Raw genomic sequence first — 17,440 nt, 5'->3', positions numbered from 1 at the left:
ACGATGAACCGGATCCGGAACATGAATGTACCATCCCACTATCAAAAATTCACCATCCAGGATAGAAAAATCATAATGACATCACCAGTGAGGGAAAGAATAAACCAGGAATCTTACGATGAATCTTACATATTAGCTGATAAACTGAGTTCTTACTACCCAAATGACTTGAAAATTGAAATAAGAACTCAAAAGGAACTAGGAAAACTCTGTATCTACTCACAGTAGCTTTCTTGCTAGCAAATAATCATGTAGACATCCTACGCATAGGATGTCTACCTTCTCTGTTTTGGGTGAAACTTGGAAGGCTTGTGGCCCTTGACCTGTGCAACATGGCTATATAATTGGAATTGGGTTTGGGCATCAAAAAGTGCAATTTTGGACAGATTTAGGCATTAGCTCACAAATTGGGTAGGATGTCCTAAACAGGTGGCAAATGATATTCAATTGGGTTGAAATTTGATATACAGGCTTCTTGCACCATGTAAATGGTTCCCATGAAGTCGGTTCCTGCACAATAGGTCAATATCACACCGGAGACATCCTACGCGTAGATGTCTATTTTATCAGAATGACTTGAAGTTGGTTCTGTGGGTAGCCCTTAGCATGTGGAACATGGCCCTGCTCTTAGATTTTGATTTGGATAAGCATTGGTGTTGTTAAGAGCATGTGTAGTGTTTTTAGGCTCAAAAAGTGCATCGTGGAGTTTTTCGGTGCCAAATGTGATGGGAATGGCTTGAAATTTGATACATGAGCTTTTGAAGCTGTTATAAAGACATCTAGAACTCAAAATTACCAGTTGGAGGTCAAATAGATCAATTAGACATCCTACGTGTAGGATGTCTATTGCATTAATTTCCACATCTGACCCCATAGTTAGCTTGGCAATGTGCTCATGAGTATATTGTGCAAGTTTCATGTGATTTGGACTAGTTTTGGTAGGTCTATGACCCATTATTGCCTCTATGCTCTGACTTTTCGTTTTTTTATGCATATGAGGTCAACTCTTGTCCAAATGTGATGAAACTTGATGGCTAGCATGTATAAGCTATTCAGAAGCTGTGTGTGAGATGAGATGTTGAGTTTGGTTCCCAGATATGGCCTTGAGACATCCTACGCATAGGATGTCTCCTGATGAAATTTATATGAGAAGTGCTACTGGTACATGCCCTGAGTCCACCCTGAGTCCCTTTTAAACCCTATTTCAACAAAAAAGTCAAATAGATAGATAGAAACTCCCTGTTTGGCTTTCAGAGACTTTGAGCCGTTTTCTGACTCTTGGAGTGCTTTTCGGCGATGAAATTTCTTGATGTTAGTCTCCATAGCTTCACGGTTCCTTGGGGATCCTTGCCATATGATTTTTGTTGACTTTGGATTCATTGGAGCTCCGTTTGGCAATTTGTCGCTCTGGAAGCGTCCGTGGTTGCGTTTACATGCGGTCGATGACTTGTGGTGGTCTACCACCATAGGACTTGGTTGTTGATGTTCTAGGAAAGCCGCTCGTGAAGTTTGGTGGCAAACAGACATGCGGTTTGGCCGTGAGAGCTAGTTGACGCTTTGTATGTCTGATGCGGTTTCTGAAGCTTCATGCCGCTTTGGGTCGCCTTATGGCCATGTGGGCTATATAGACTTGTAGAGCATGTCGAGATGCTCCTACCCATGAGTTTTGGTAGCATTTGTGCGCCTTTCCACTGATTTACCATTTGGTGGCCTCTTGCAAGGCTCTAGAAATTAGGGTTTTTCCCAATGGTTTTCTACTACCTTTGTGCATTCAAAAATGGTATCCGATGCTAGCGTAAACCGCCAATGAAGACTTATTGCTTTTGGGTTAGCCGCCGCTAGGTGGTCACCTCTACCTGTAGGTCTCTACTGCCCGTTTCCCTTGTGAACCCTACGCTAGTTTTCGCATTTTTGATGCGAAAAATCCCAAACGGAGTCAAGAAAATCCATAAATTTGTGGGATCACTCGCATAAGCATAGATAAGCATCATTTTTCATCAATATACCATTTTGGGTCACTTTCCATGCAATTTTGAAACGGCGCTTATTAGCTGCTATTTTTGGCAGTTTTTGCCCGCATCAGTCTTTGTAGGCGAGATGAGTGTGCCACCTTGAAACACTTGAACTATGTACATTGTCAAAAAAAATAAGGCATCTTATCAAGTGGAAAAGCATGCAAATGCACCACATCCAGGGCCACGACTCCCTGGATAGGTATGTACATGATAATGACCGCAATAGACGCTTCAACATATATCACAATATACAACATGATTGCTTTTATTTGCATACATCGAGAAGTGTGAAGAGTGAAGTGAATGTTTTTGTTTCACGCTATGTACATGCCACGGCACGACATCCACCCCCTCTGAACGTGCACATCCTCCGATATGTGCCATAACAACATTTGTAGAGCATAAAAACTCATGGTGGTCAGACGCCATATTCTCACTTTCATCCTCAGTTTGCATATGGTTGCCTTCATCATCCTCTTCACTTGGTTGTGCTCAAATGGATCACAATCCCCTCTTCTTTTGAATAATTTAATTCTTTTTCCTACAATGGAAATTTTCAATTCATTCCCATCCAGTTCACGTAAGGTGTAAGTTGCATTTCCATGTACATGTTTGGCAACATAAGGACCAAACCATCTTTTTGCAAGATTCCTTATTGTAGAGTGCTCGTTTTCAAGGCTACTATCGTACACCAAGACCCAATCACCTTCTTCAATGTCTTTCGGTCTGAGCCTATGCATCTTGTCAAATCTGTCTTTGTTTTTCAACCTTGCATTCTTTAGTCAAGCTTTTGAAAGCTCAATGTCTTCAGGCCTTCTTTCTAATTGCCGTATGCGCAATGCAAGAAGGTCTTCTCTACTCATTGCATTTTCCCATGGCAATACATTCCATGTAAGAACTACATATTCAATTGGCATCACAGGTTTTTGACCATACATCAATTCAACAGGCATATAGCTAGTGACTGAACTATGTGTTGTACAGTTAGCCCACAATGAAAATGGTAGTAACCTTGTCCACTCTCCAAGCTTACCTTCACAAGCCTTAGCTAAAGCTTTGATTATTGGAGGATGCCCTCTTTCAATTTTTCCATTTCTCTCTGGGTTATAACCACAAATTAAAGCTAGTTTGATACCCATTCTAGAGAAGAATTCCCTTGCTTCATCAGCATCCAATTCTCCTCTATCTGCAATTATCTTTCCCACACACCCATAGCGACAGATCACATATTCAAGAATAAATTTACATACAGCTTGTGTACTCTTTGTCCTCAATACACGCCCTTCAACTTGATTAGACAAATCTTCTCTTGCAAGCACCAAATACCTCATTTTCCAAAGTCCCAAAGGCATTGTAACCAAGTCCACAACCCATTTGTAATGCATGGCTAATGGATAAGTAGGATGTAGTGCATCATGACAATGCCGTACATTTGAATACATTTGGCATGTCACACAAGACTCCACAAACTCAGCCACATCCTTATACATCCCTTTCAACCAATATCTTTCTTTTGCCTTGGAAAATGTTGCCCATACGCCTCGATGTCCTGCCCATAAACTTTCATGGAACTCCTTGATGATTTGTTGCTGAGTAACCTTATCGCATACTACCCTCAATGGTGTTCCAACTCTTCGTTTAGGACGCTTCCATAAGTAGCCATCCCTCAAGAAGCATCCATATGCTTTTCTTCTTATCCTCTTGAATTCTTGTTCACTCCAATCATCCTACTTTTGCGGAGTACTTAAGTAGCGACCTATCAAGAGACATTCCTCCTCATATAGTTCCTCTGAAAAGGACTCAAGTGAAGACACAAAACATGCATGACTACTTTCTGCATGATCAATAGTATAAAACTTTGTGCCTACATCATCTCCCTCAATAATCATGTCTTGTTCATCTTCATACCTTGCCCTAGATAGCATATCTGCCATTGGATTGTCTTTCCCTGCAATATGCTTGAACTTAGGATTGAAGGACTTTATGTAGGCTATCCATCGTAGCATTGCAATATCATGAGTTGAATTGTTTGTGATCATTCCAAGAAGAGTCAAACAATCAGTTTCCACAACCACTGATGCCCCTCACATGCATAGTCTACCTTTCTCAAGGTTGGCAATGAAAGAAGTAGCTTCTTTAGCTTTCTCATGGCATTTGTCTGCTCTTCATCCCATCGAAACTTCTAATTCTTTCTCAATAACTTATAAAGGGGATCTGCTACATGTGCATAATGTGGTATCCAAATAAGATAGAAGACGCAAGCACCAAGAAATCTTCAAATTTTAGTTATAGTTGTACATGTTTCTTTCATGTTTTTGATTGCATCCATCTTTTTTCACTACAAGAGGTTGTGTGCTCTTGTGACGCTGTTAGCGACGAAAATACACTGGGTTTTTATAACCCCCGGCGTCGCTAAAACCGTCGCTAATAGCGTCTCTACGAGAGCGTCTCTATATGCGACGCTATAAGCGTCGCTATATAGAGACGCTCATAGCGACGCTCATAGCGACAGTTATAGCAACGTTAACACAGAAGTCTATAGCGACGCTCCAGAGCCACAAATAGCGATGGTTATAGCGACACTCGAGAGAAATTTTTTTTGGTGACAGGGCATTGAATGCCCTGCCACCCATCAACCATATTGTACTTGATTCACTTTTTAAAAAAAGTGCAAGGGTAGATAATAGACCCAAAATACTCACCCACAAGACGCTGTCAGGAGTTTTTTTGAGCAAGGGATTGCGCATATGTACATACACATGCATGGTGCATCGAATAAAGGATTACCCAATTTCCATAAGCCAGGTGGTTACGTGGGGCCCACATGTGTACAGGTAGGACAGCATGTACATAGTGCAGCGATTTTCACTATTATCAGTATTAGTGTGTTTTTTCTGCAATAAAGTGAAGTTGGTAGCGCGTAAAACTTCTCAAGGAAGCTATCCGCGGGCCGACAACGTGAGGTAAGCAGGTGCGTCAGATGGCATCTAGTGGCGTCAGGAGGGCGAACGAGGTCAATATTTGCACGCAGATGAGGACGGACACAACGTGGGTGTTTTCTGGTGAGAGTTATGCAGAAAGGTCATCATTAGGACCACTTTTTGGGGTCACTTCACGTGGTGGCGAGATGCATTATTGGAAAAAAGATGAGTGCCAGGTGTGCGAATGATGCAAAAAGGTGACAACTATGCACTGCGAGGTCTGTTTTTGGCCTGTTCGGGGTCTGTTTGAGGTCATCTAAAAGGCCAAGGGTGCCCAACTAATGAAGCTAAGTGTGGGAACTGAAAAAACTGAGAGAAGACCAGAAAAAACGTGGAGAAGAGAGGAGGAACAGCCGCAGGTGTGTTTTTTGGGTTTTTGGAGCCTGTTTTGGCCGTAAACTGCTCATGCGAGGTCGGATTTGAGCACTTTGACATTGTAGAATTGGGTTTTGGGCCGTTTCGGACGCGATGGCGCTGTCCATTTTGCCAAATTCCTCACTCTTTTTCTGTTGTTTTTCTGTGTAAGTTTCTCCTATGAGCGAAGTTTCTGCTCCAGTTTGTGATTGTATCTGGTATCTTTTACCCATATTGTGTGAGTTGTTTGCCCCCATTGGTGTTGGCCCAAGCTCATTTGTATCTAAACATCAGAAATTCTCCTCTTTTGAGCTGAGGTTTTTGGGTGTGTGTGTGTGTGTGTGTGTGTGGAGTGGGCAAGTGGACAGTCTCTCTCCTCTCACTCGAGAAGTGTGTTCCCTGTCTCGGCCAGGTGTGTTGTCTAAGCCGAGTGGTGCCCCATAGTGTGTGTGTGTATCTTCCCAAGAGTGTGTGTCGGGTCGTTATAGAGGCGCTGTGTGTGTTTTCATCCCGCTCACATTCTTTTGGCGCCCCCACGGAGGATCTTCTTCGAGTACCTTCTGCTTCGAGCTTCGAGCTTCGAGCTTCGAGCTTCGGGATTACAGGTTGCAGGTTGCAGGTTGCAGATTACAGGTTATAGGTTATAGGTTATAGGTACAGGTACAGGTGATTCACACAGGTACAGGTAGCTGGAGTACAGTGATATACTAGCAGTGATGTCACTTGCAGTTGTTGTGGGTATGTATCACTTGGCGCCTATTTGAGCGCATTGTCTGCTGGATTGTACGTTACTTGTGGAAACTGCCATTGTACGCATTTGTGGAGCCATACTTGGTTGTATTTGGCAGTCCCAGCCATTTCTGAGACTTGGTCTGGAAGATAGTCATTTCTGAGACTTGACTATATGCGATTTGCATTAGCCTTCGTGTGAGGGTCGATAGCTTGAGGTTTTTATTGAGCTGGGGGATTCTCAAATGTGGAGATCCTTTCGGTGATACAGGTAGCTGGAGCACCCTTTTTGTGACCTCGCCATAGGCTATGTACTAGTAAGTCCTACTTGATGCACGGGTTCTATTGTTGACAGTTTATGCATACATAGACAGTCTATATTTTGGGTTCCTACTGCTCTACTTCTGGGGAAACTCTGTCGAAATTTTCCCAAGTTATGATGGCTAGTTTTTTGGTATTTTGAACCATTTATGCTGTTATGCTGCTGAAATTTTGGCAAAATCAGAGGTTGAGTCAGGTGTGCCTTCTTGGGAGCTTCATGGTTGGCTTTAATGGATGATCAAAATGGCCCTCAGTTCACTCCTTTTCATTTAACTCAAAGAATTCAGATTAATGTTCATATGTCCAGGAAGATCTTTTTCCAGCAGCGCTTTATGTTTGGGCCAAGAAGATTGAGAGAGATCCTGGAATGTCCTTTGCCTGTTGTAATTCCGATGATCAACTATGAAAACTCATTTGATGTGCATGTGTTTGTTCTCATCTAAAGCTGAGCTCCATTGAAGTTTCTGGGATTGGGTAGTGAAAAGTTTTGGGTTCTTACACGTGTGTTTGAAGGGGTTCTCTAGCCATGGCTTTCTCTTATCTGGAGTTTCATGGAAGAAGTGATGAAGATGTGGAAGAATTTTTGGAAAAGATGGAGGTTGCTTGCATTAGCAACCAGATTCATGACCCTACGCAAATGTTACGCCTTCTCCAAATTTGTTTGAAGAGTGATGCACGAGTTTGGTCCAAAGCATTTGAAGAGGAGTTGCGTATGGCTGATCCACCTATAAGGTTGAGTTGGGACAATCTACGACATGGGTTGGAAGTGGAGTTTGTGAAGATAGAAGACCCTGACAAAGTGTGGCAAGAAGTACAAGGTTTGGTGCAGAAGGAAGGTGAGCCAGTAGATGCGTACATACGTAAGTTTTCATTGGCATGGGAGCGAATGTGCAAGGCTTTAGCACCACAGGTACCCCCGCCTGACATGATGAAGAAGGACAGGTTCTTAGCTGGTCTTTGGGAGAATATGCGTTGGAGAGTGGAGCTAAAGAAGCCTAGGACATATGAAGATGCACTAGAGGTAGCAAGGAACAAAGAGTGGAAGCTGAGGAAAATGAGCCAGTTAGGGGTGGAGTCTTTGCCCATGAGGTCTAAATTTCAGCCTAGGGACTCTTTACAAGGTCGTATGTCAGGGGTTCATCATGAACCAGTAGTTCCTGTTACTACTCAGGTTATGCCAGCAGTGGTCACTACAGCAGCGCAAGATGATGGGCTAAGGCAAGACATGAGGCAAATGGTAGATTTGATGAAGAATCTCAGCCTAAACATGCTAGGTCAAGTGGGAAATAATCGAGGTCGAGGGAGGTTTGCAAATCAGCAAGGAGGTGAAGAAAGGCCTAGGAATGGTGTTGGACAAAGCAATGGTAGGTTTTGGAGGCAGACGCCCACATGTTATAATTGTGGAGAGTTGGGTCACATCAGCCCGCAATGTGATAAGCCACCAAGGATGGGGGGAGACATGTATCCATTGACAAGACATGTGTTAACTAGGTCAAATGATTATGGCATTGAAATTAAGGGAGACGAAGGAACCAGTGGACTGACCCAGGAGGAAAAAGGAAAGACAAAAGTGCTAAGTGTAGTCACCTTGGAGAAGGCATCAAAGCTAGAGGATACATTAGTGATGCCTATTGGGAAGAGGACCACAGAGAAAAAGGAAGGAAGAAGTGCCCCAGGTCCTAGTAAGAAGAAAGGAAAGATCCATGAAGGCGAGGATGTCAAGGCCAAGAGGAAAAGGAGAGCTCGTCGAAAGTTTCATGTTTCAGATTTTCCACTAGGGGATGGGCAATTAAGCTATGACTTGAAGGAGGATCTGACGAGCAGGAAGGCAGATGTTACTTTTGGGCAGCTTATAGATATGGTGCCTAAGCTAAAACGACAGTGGAAGAGGATGGTTAACCCAATAGAGAAAGAGCCAAAGAGAGGTTCAGTGAAGGTGTTGGCAATGGACGAGCTACCAGACATTTGTCCAATAGTAGATGTGTGGCATAAAAGGAAAAATTTGGGACAAGGTTATGTGGATGGAGGAGCCCAAATATGCATCATAACACACTCATGCGTTGAGAAGATGGGTCTCACAGTGGCTGGGGTGTCAGGGTTTTGGATCAGATTGACAAACCATCAAAAATTAAAATGCTTAGGTGTTGTAAAGAGCTTAGAAGTGGAGGCATATGATGCAAAGGCAGTGGTTGATTTTCATGTGATGCCAGCAGGGTTGGGAGCATATCCTATTATACTGGGAAGACCATGGTTACGTGCAGTGGGAGTTGTTCAAGATTGGCGACATGGTACGATTAGCCTCTATGGAAAGACAGGTACCAAGAAGCTTTATAATATGGACACAAGGAAACGATTAGAGGAGCTTTATGAAGATGAGGATGAGTCTAGTGATGAAGACTCTTCCACGGTGACAGATGAGGACAGTGATAGCACTACCAGCAGTGATGAGGATGCTGATGTTGCATTTCTTTTGATGGACAAAGAAATCCAGGAGATTGGTTTAGTTGCATTTGCGAATAAGGTTGAAGATGAAAGTGAAGGGCCTTATGAAGTGATTGAAGGGCTGATGCAAACGAAGGTTGAGTTGTCAAAGAAGCAGGAATTAATGACGCAAACGATTAGTGGAGACCTCTCAGCTATGGAGAAGGATATATTTTTGCATATGCTGGCTAGTTTTCCTGATTTGTTCATTACTTCATATGAAGAGATCAGAGGGTTCAAGGGTGAAGAGATGCATATAGAGCTGAAAGAAGGTGCTAAGCCAGTGCGGCAAAGGCTAAGAAGGATGGGTCAAGAGCAAATGGAAGCCTTGCGGGTAGAGGTGGACAAGTTATTGAAGGCATGGTTCATAGTCCCTGTGGAGACCACAGAATGGGTGAGTCCAGTAGTAGTCAGTCCAAAGAAGGATGGGAAGTGGAGGATTTGTGTAGATTTTAATCCCTTAAATACAGCCACTAAGAAGAACCCATATCCTCTTCCATTCATTGATCAGATCTTGGATTTAGTGGCAGGTTATGAGAGGTACAGTGTGTGTGATGGTTTTTCAGGCTATTTTCAATTGAAGATTGCTCTTAAAGACTGCACAAAGACAACTTTCATTACGCCATGGGGCTGCTATTGCTACACAGTATTGCCATTTGGGTTGTCAAATGGACCTTCCTTTTATCAAGAGAGAGCAAATTGGGTGTTGGAACCATTCATTGGTAGTTGTGTTAAAGCTTTTATGGATGACTTCTGTGTCTATAGCAGTAGGGTTGATCACCATGAGAAGCTGCAGATGGTATTGGCTCGATATGATGAATGTGGAGGACAACTAAATCCAAAGAAATGTCATCTAGCACAGCCAAGGGTGAAGTTATTGGGCCACATGGTGTCAGAAAATGGCATTGAGGCTGATCCAGACAAGGTTAAGTCTATTATTCTTCTTCCATCACCTATGAGTACGAAGCAATTGGCAACCTTTATACACAAAGTGAAGTACATGGCACAGTTTATTCCATTGTCTTCGCAGCTTCTTTATCCATTACAGCAAGTGGCAAAGCATGATCCATTGCAATGGGATGACAAGTGTGAAGAAGTGTTTCAAGAGGTGAAAGAGGTGTTAGGGGGGTTGTCAGCCATGCAGGCTCCTGATTGGGAGAAAGTTTTTTATGTAAATCCATCAGTAGGGGATGATGCCATTGGAGCCATGCTATTGCAAAAGGGGAAGGGCAACCATTATATGAGGCCAGTGTATTGTGCAAGCCGAGTGAAGTTGGTAGCGGAGAGAAAGTTATTGGAAGTAGAGCTAGTGATGGCCAGTGTAATATTTGCTTGTCGACGATTTCGTCATTACTTGTTACCACGGACTTTTGTTTTCTTGACGAGTTATGCCTTTTTGCCACAGTTAATTAATGGTACTAACATGTCAAATGTGGTGAAGAAATGGGTAATTGAGCTGCAAGAGTTTGAGTTCTCTTTTCTAGTGGAAGATAGTACAAGTGCTACCCTAGCTGATTTACTAGGAGAATCCCGTTATTGTTAAGGAAGAGGTGGTGAGAAAGGTAGTTGAAGAAGTGCCATAGATCAGCAATGCACATGTGTTGTTATTTGATGGTTCATACAGAAAGAGCCACGATGCAGCTTCAGGGGGTATAGCACTTTATGATCCAGAGGGGAAGCTAGTATGCAAGAGAGGGTTCAAATTGGATGCGCATAGTAACAATGAGGCTGAATATGCTACATTGGAAGCCGGATTACACATTTGTTTGAAGCATGGGGTTCGAAGGTTGAGCATAAAAGGTGATGCCTTGTTAGTGGTGAAGCAAGTGCTGGGTGTGTGGAAGAGCAAGAACACCTCATTGAAGGAAATGTGCTTTAGAACTAAAGGCCTGTTAAAAAAGTTTGAAGCATGGAGCATCAAACACATTGAACGTGCTCTAAATGGAGAGGCACATGAAGCAGCTCAAGGCATGATTGGGGAGCTATTCGTGTTGAGGACCAATTTACCTCTTTATCATGGCCGGGAAAGTTTGGCTCAAGAAGAGGAGTTTTTGCTAACAGGAATCATTCCAAAGGAGATTCAGAAGTCTAAGAAGTATGGCTTTGTGCGTAGAGCATACAGGTACAAATTGATTGGTGATGTCTTATACATGAAAGGGGCTGATCTCGTGTTGATACGTGTACCTTGGCGGGAGGAGCTTTAAAGAGTGTTGGAAGAGAATCACGAAGGTGCATGTGGTGGCCATTTTGCTCTAAAGATCACCTTGCATAAGATTTTGCAAGAGGGGTATGTATGGCCTAGTTTGCACAAGGATGTTCACCATTGGTGTAGGTCTTGCAATAGGTGTCAAGCATTTGGGAAGAGAGTGTTGAAGCCAGAGCTACGAAAAACCATTATGGCATTTGATGTGTTTGAAAAGTGGGGGATTGATGCAATAGGCCCGTTACCTATCAGAAGCAGGGGCAAAAGCTATATCTTGACGGCAGTGGACTATCTCTCTAGATGGGCAGAGGCTATAGCAGTAAAATAAATCACTGCAAAGGATGTGGCAAAATTTGTGTATGATCAAATATGTTGCAAGTTTGGGGTGCCATTAGAGCTACTTTCAGATAAGGGGCCAGGATTTAGAGCTAAACTGCTAGACTTCTTATGCACAAAGATGAAGATTAGGCACCAGCATACCACTCCTTATTACCCACAGTGTAATGGCTTAAATGAAAGATTCAATGGTGAGTTGGTACAGATTCTTTCGAAGGTGACAGAGCACCAAGGAAAGAATTGGGATTTGGAATTTCCTAGTGCATTATGGGCTTACCGTACTTCGGTGAAGACAGGTACATGGTTTACTCCATTTCATTTGGTGTATGGAAAAGAAGCACTATTGCCTGTGGAAGTAGAGTTGCCTGCGGTCAAGATGTTAGAGAAGTTGCTGGGCCGCCTAGTGATGCATTCAAAGAGAGGCTCTTGCAGTTACAAGAGGTCCAATTGGATAGGATGAGCGCATTGGAGAATTATGGGCAGATGCAGGATAACGCTTTGGCAAAGATAAATGAAAAGGTTAAAAGTAAGGGTATCAAGAAACATGACTTGGTTTTGCGCTACAATAGTAAGCTGGACAACACCTTCCAAAAGAAGTTTCAAATTAAGTGGGAAGGCCCTTTCAAGGTAGTGGAGTGTTTTCCAAATGGCACATATCAGCTGGCTAACTTGGATGGTGTTCTACATAAGTCAAGGGTAAATGGGTTGCGTCTAAAATTGTATCATGCTAGATTGATGATGGTGGAGCAAGATGAGCTGTCTGTGGATCAAGCAATGTTAGTGAAGGATGAGGAGACCTGTGATGCGGCGAGTCTCATATCTCTCTTTGCTGCTGCTGATCATGAATGATCTAGCAGGCTAGGGGATGGGCAAATTATGTCAGGAGTTTTTTTGAGAAAGGGATTGCGCATATGTACATACACATGCATGGTGCATCGAATAAAGGATTACCCAATTTCCATAAGCCAGGTGGTTACGTGGGGCCCACATGTGTACAGGTAGGATAGCATGTACATAGTGCAACGATTTTCACTATTATCAGTATTAGTGTGTTTTTTCTGCAATAAAGTGAAGTTGGTAGCGCGTAAAACTTCTCGAGGAAGCTATCCGCGGGCCGACAACGTGAGGTAAGCAGGTGCGTCAGATGGCATCTAGTGGCGTCAGGAGGGCGAACGAGGTCAATATTTGCACGCAGATGAGGACGGACACAACGTGGGTGTTTTCTGGTGAGAGTTATGCAGAAAGGTCATCATTAGGACCACTTTTTGGGGTCACTTCACGTGGTGGCGAGATGCATTATTGGAAAAAAGATGAGTGCCAGGTGTGCGAATGATGCAAAAAGGTGACAACTATGCACTGCGAGGTCAGTTTTTGGCCTGTTTGGGGTCCGTTTGAGGTCATCTAAAAGGCCAAGGGTGCCCAACTAATGAAGATAAGTGTGGGAACTGAAAAAACTGAGAGAAGACCAGAAAAAACGTGGAGAAGAGAGGAGGAACAGCCACAGGTGTGTTTTTTGGGTTTTTGGAGCCTGTTTTGGCCGTAAACTGCTCATCCGAGGTCGGATTTGAGCACCTTGACATTGTAGACTGGGGTTTTGGGCTGTTCCGAACGCGATGACGCTGTCCATTTTGCCAAATTCCTCACTCTTTTTCTGTTGTTTTTCTGTGTAATTTTCTCCTATGAGCGAAGTTTCTGCTCCAGTTTGTGATTGTATCTGGTATCTTTTACCCATATTGTGTGAGCTGTTTGCCCCATTGGTGTTGGCTCATTGTGTGTCGGGTCGTTATAGAGGCGCTGTGTGTGTTTTCATCCCGCTCACAACGTATTGTTTGCAAAATTGACAAGCGTAAAATTGACAATTGTACACATCATAGGCAAAATGAATTGATTGGCAAATGTAATAATGACAATTGTATAACATCATAGGCATAAAGAATTGATTGTCAAAATGAACTGCGGTGACAAATGTAATAATATACATGGTTCAAAAAGAGTATAAAATCCGTCTCATGATACATAAGCTATGAGAAACCCTAAACTAATGATATCTAGCTACGGCTAAACTGACGTCGTCTAGTCAGACGTCTCATCGCGTCCAAGCGGCGTATCTGTCGGATTCTACAAAAAAAGACAATAAGACAGCTTTCAGTAAGTATAAACATATAACGACATTTATAAAACAATACAAAAAATAGAAAAGAGTAAACCCTAATACTAACCATGCCGCCACGAGAACTGAGAATGTCCATCAGGGCATTTAAGCCCTTCCTGCCTGCGTACTTGCGCTCGTACGGTGTGGGATCACGTCGTGTCATCGACCACTGTCAAAATATACAAATATTTCATTATGTTAGAATTAAAAAACTCATAAACCCTAAACTATCGAACATAAAGAGCAATGCAAAAACACTTACAAAATCGGCCTCAAATGATGCCCATCCACCGCTCCCCAAGTGGTGCGAGCTCCCTGCCTCTACTCGCGCTCTGGCTGCATCCTTTTGTTCCTTCCACTTGTCAGGATTCTCGCGCGTTGCTTTCTTCGTATTCTTCCAATCTTATTTGGCCAGCCAATCTGGCCTGTTCCACCCATGCTTGATTGCTTTTTGCACTTCGGAACGCTTGTGTTTGCAGTATTCGCGCATTCGAATCTTCATCAGGTCTTCATTGAAGCGCTGATCCCGTGTTGGAACGGGAAACTCATCATGAAGTATGCTGATGACTCTGGCTTTTAAATCACTTGGTACTTCACTCCATTTGTTTAGTATGTAGTGTCTAAACAGCTGAGAGCAAAGACCACGCATGCGCAAGATCACCTTCTTGTCGTCATCATCCATGATGATGCCGCCACTGAAGTGGACGGACTAAGGCAAGCCCTCTGGCCGGTGGCGCGTGAACCTGGGTGTCCCGGTAGGGGTCTCTAGCGGCGTGTCGATGGGGGTACGGACGTCAGGTGTCTCCACCGACATCTGGGCCCCGAAGCGAGGAGTGTCGAGTGGGGTGGCTCCTGGCGGAGTAGGTAGAGGTGTGTAGCTGCTAGGAACAGTCAGCCGCGCAAAACCTGGCGTAGATGGCGATGCTAGGGATGGTGTGGGGGCGGACAAAGAAGGGGAGGGTAAAGAGCCTCGTCGAACACGAGGCGGTGTGGAGACATCGGCGGCGGAATCCCCACAACAACCGCCACCGCCACCACTAGAGCGCCGGTGTCTAGATGAGTGTGAAGATCGTCTCATTGACACCGAAGCTTCGGAGCGCGCCGAATGCTCCGAAAGAGAGGGAGATGCGGATGGACTAGGAACGCGCGATGATGCGCCAGAGCGATGACGCTCCACGTACCACTGTCTCTGCTGCGGTGACAAAGAAGAAAGAAACTCCTCATCATCCATACCTGCATTAAACACACGAATATTTAAACTTAATATTGAATGAATAGATTAGACAATGACGCAAAGACCATTAAATACAATGACATAATGACACATATAAATACAATGACACAATGAATTGAGTGATAGAAGAGGCAAGTCGAAAACTCAAAATTTTCAATCAAAAGATGTGAGCGCGAGTAGAAAAGAGCGTTATACATCAGGGAAGGTACTTAGAGAGCTTTAAGAGATCTCTCTCTCATCCTCGCATATCAAATCCGTCTAGCCACTCTCCAATGTACACTAGGGACTCTGATACCAACCAATCTTCTGCCATGCTACCCTCGAGACGTGCCTTTTGATGCACATATCCCTTAAGCATTTTCATGAAACGTTCTAAGAAGAGCATCCATCTGGAATGAACTGTGCCAGCTATTTCCACCTCATCAACTATGTGAACAAGAAGATGCACCTGAATGGTTAGCATGGTAGTAGGAACATGTTTCTCAAACATGCACACAAGCTCCGCAGCATTTAGTTTGGCGAATGGTATGGAGTCTACGTTGATCTCCTTTTGTGAGATCCATTGCACCAGCTTTGCAAGTTTGTAGATTGTGTTACTGATGTCGAGAGACAAACATCCCTCAATGGCAACTGGTAAAATAAACTATAAAGTATGTGCAGCAATGATATTAAAGTCCACATTTTATGCAATGATATTAAAGTCCACTATGAACGTACCTGACACATTTTATGCCAATCGTGTGACTTCAAACCGGTAAGCTTTCCTTCTTTAGTAAAACACGTTCGGAGCGAGTGCATTACGCCAGTGGGGGTCCGCAAAGATCGAATGGTCTCTTTTACTTTGCGTTCTTGGGCTACTCTGGAAATCCATGGTGCTTTAGGGAGTTTTATCGATCCATCAGACGCTGTTTGCGGCCAATATTGCTCCATACGATCCACATTTCTAAGGTCAACTCTGGCTCCCAAAGTATCTTTCTTGCCGGTCAGATGGTCCCATAGTAGATTACCCACATTCTTGAATATGTACATTGGATCGAGCAAGTGATTGATCATGAGTCGGGGTCAGTATGGTAACTCGTACCATAGAGATAGTCTCTTCATCCCTGGAGGCAATCCGTCATCGCACATCTCCTTCTGCTCTAACCATGCTTATGCAGACATCCTTGGTGGCTCTCTTCCCAAAAAGCCGTCGCGTAACACATGATTCTCTGGAAGATACGCTTGATTAACTTCATAGATTTGCTTCTTCAGTGAGGGCGCCCTACGTGCATTCAGTCTAGGTCCACATGTGACACATGCTCTGTATCCACTTGTTTGAAGCCCTGCATGTATACACATGATAATAGATCAACTATGGGAAAAAACAAGATTTACAATGTCTGAGTGAGGAGTGTCAATAGATCACCTGAGCATTCTGTTAGCCCGGGATAGTCATGCATGGTCCACATTAGAATGCCTCTGATCAAAGCATTCCGTCGTCCTGTGTGTCGGCCCATATCCACCACTTCTATGCCAATCCACAATTGTTGTAGCTCTTCCAATAGTGGACGAAGATACACATCCATATTCTCCACTTTATATCGCCCTGGCACAATCAAGCTTAGCCATAGGTGCCCCTTCTTCGTAGTCAACCACGGGGGAATGTTGTAGTTGACGATGACAACGGGCCATACACTGTAAGATGTTGATCTTTGACCAAATGGATTTACGCCATCCATAGCCAGGCCTAAGCGCAAATTTCGAGCTTCCCTGGCAAAATCCGACCATGTTCCATCTATATGTTTCCAGGCTGCGCAATCTGCAGGAACTCGTAGCACACCATCCGAAGATTTATTCTCATCATGACATGATGCTAGGGCGGCCATGGACTTACATTCGAAGAAATGCTTGATGCGAGGAAGCAGAGGGAAATGTCGCAAAACCTTTTGTGGAATTTTTGTTCCATGGAGATCTACTCAATATCTTTCGGAATCACATTTCGGACACTTCTCCATGTCTATGTATTCCCCTCTGAAAAGAATGCATTCATTAGGACAAGCGTGGATAGAATTGTAATCCATCCCCAAGTTTCGTAAAATCTTTCTTGCTTCATCTCGGGAATCTGGCATCACATTGTCAGCTGGTAGTATGTGCTCTTTAAGCAATCTACACAACATAAAAATACGATACCGTCGTGTAAAAATCTATCAGATCATTATACATTTAGAGTTTTATTAAAGTAAACTAATTGTAATAGATCACCTGAAAAGCGCTGTGACGCTAGTGTCACTCCATCCAAACTTTGCCTGCATGTTGAGAATAACCAGGAGTGCTTTCAATCTAAACATACGTGCTCCATTATACAATGGCGTATTGGCTTCACTTTTCATATCATCATAGATAAGCCTTTCTGAATCCATAATCGTCTCGATCATTTCATCAATCTCGGGCTCAAACATTGCCTCGTTGAGAATGTGCTCTGCATGATCATCCCCCGAGCTGTCAGAGGCTACATCTTGTGGCCTCACATATGCTGCTTGACCAAAGCGCCTGCGAACACGTCTATTGGGTTGCAAGATTGCTGCTTGTTGGCCAGCGTCAGAGTCCGACGAGTTATAATTGGCAACAACTCGATCTATAATAGATGGATCGAAC

This window comes from Adiantum capillus-veneris, chromosome 28 (assembly GCF_014529385.1).
Source record: "Adiantum capillus-veneris isolate H3 chromosome 28, ASM1452938v2, whole genome shotgun sequence".
Classification (NCBI taxonomy): Eukaryota; Viridiplantae; Streptophyta; class Polypodiopsida; order Polypodiales; family Pteridaceae; genus Adiantum; species Adiantum capillus-veneris.
This window is presented reverse-complemented; position numbering follows the sequence as displayed.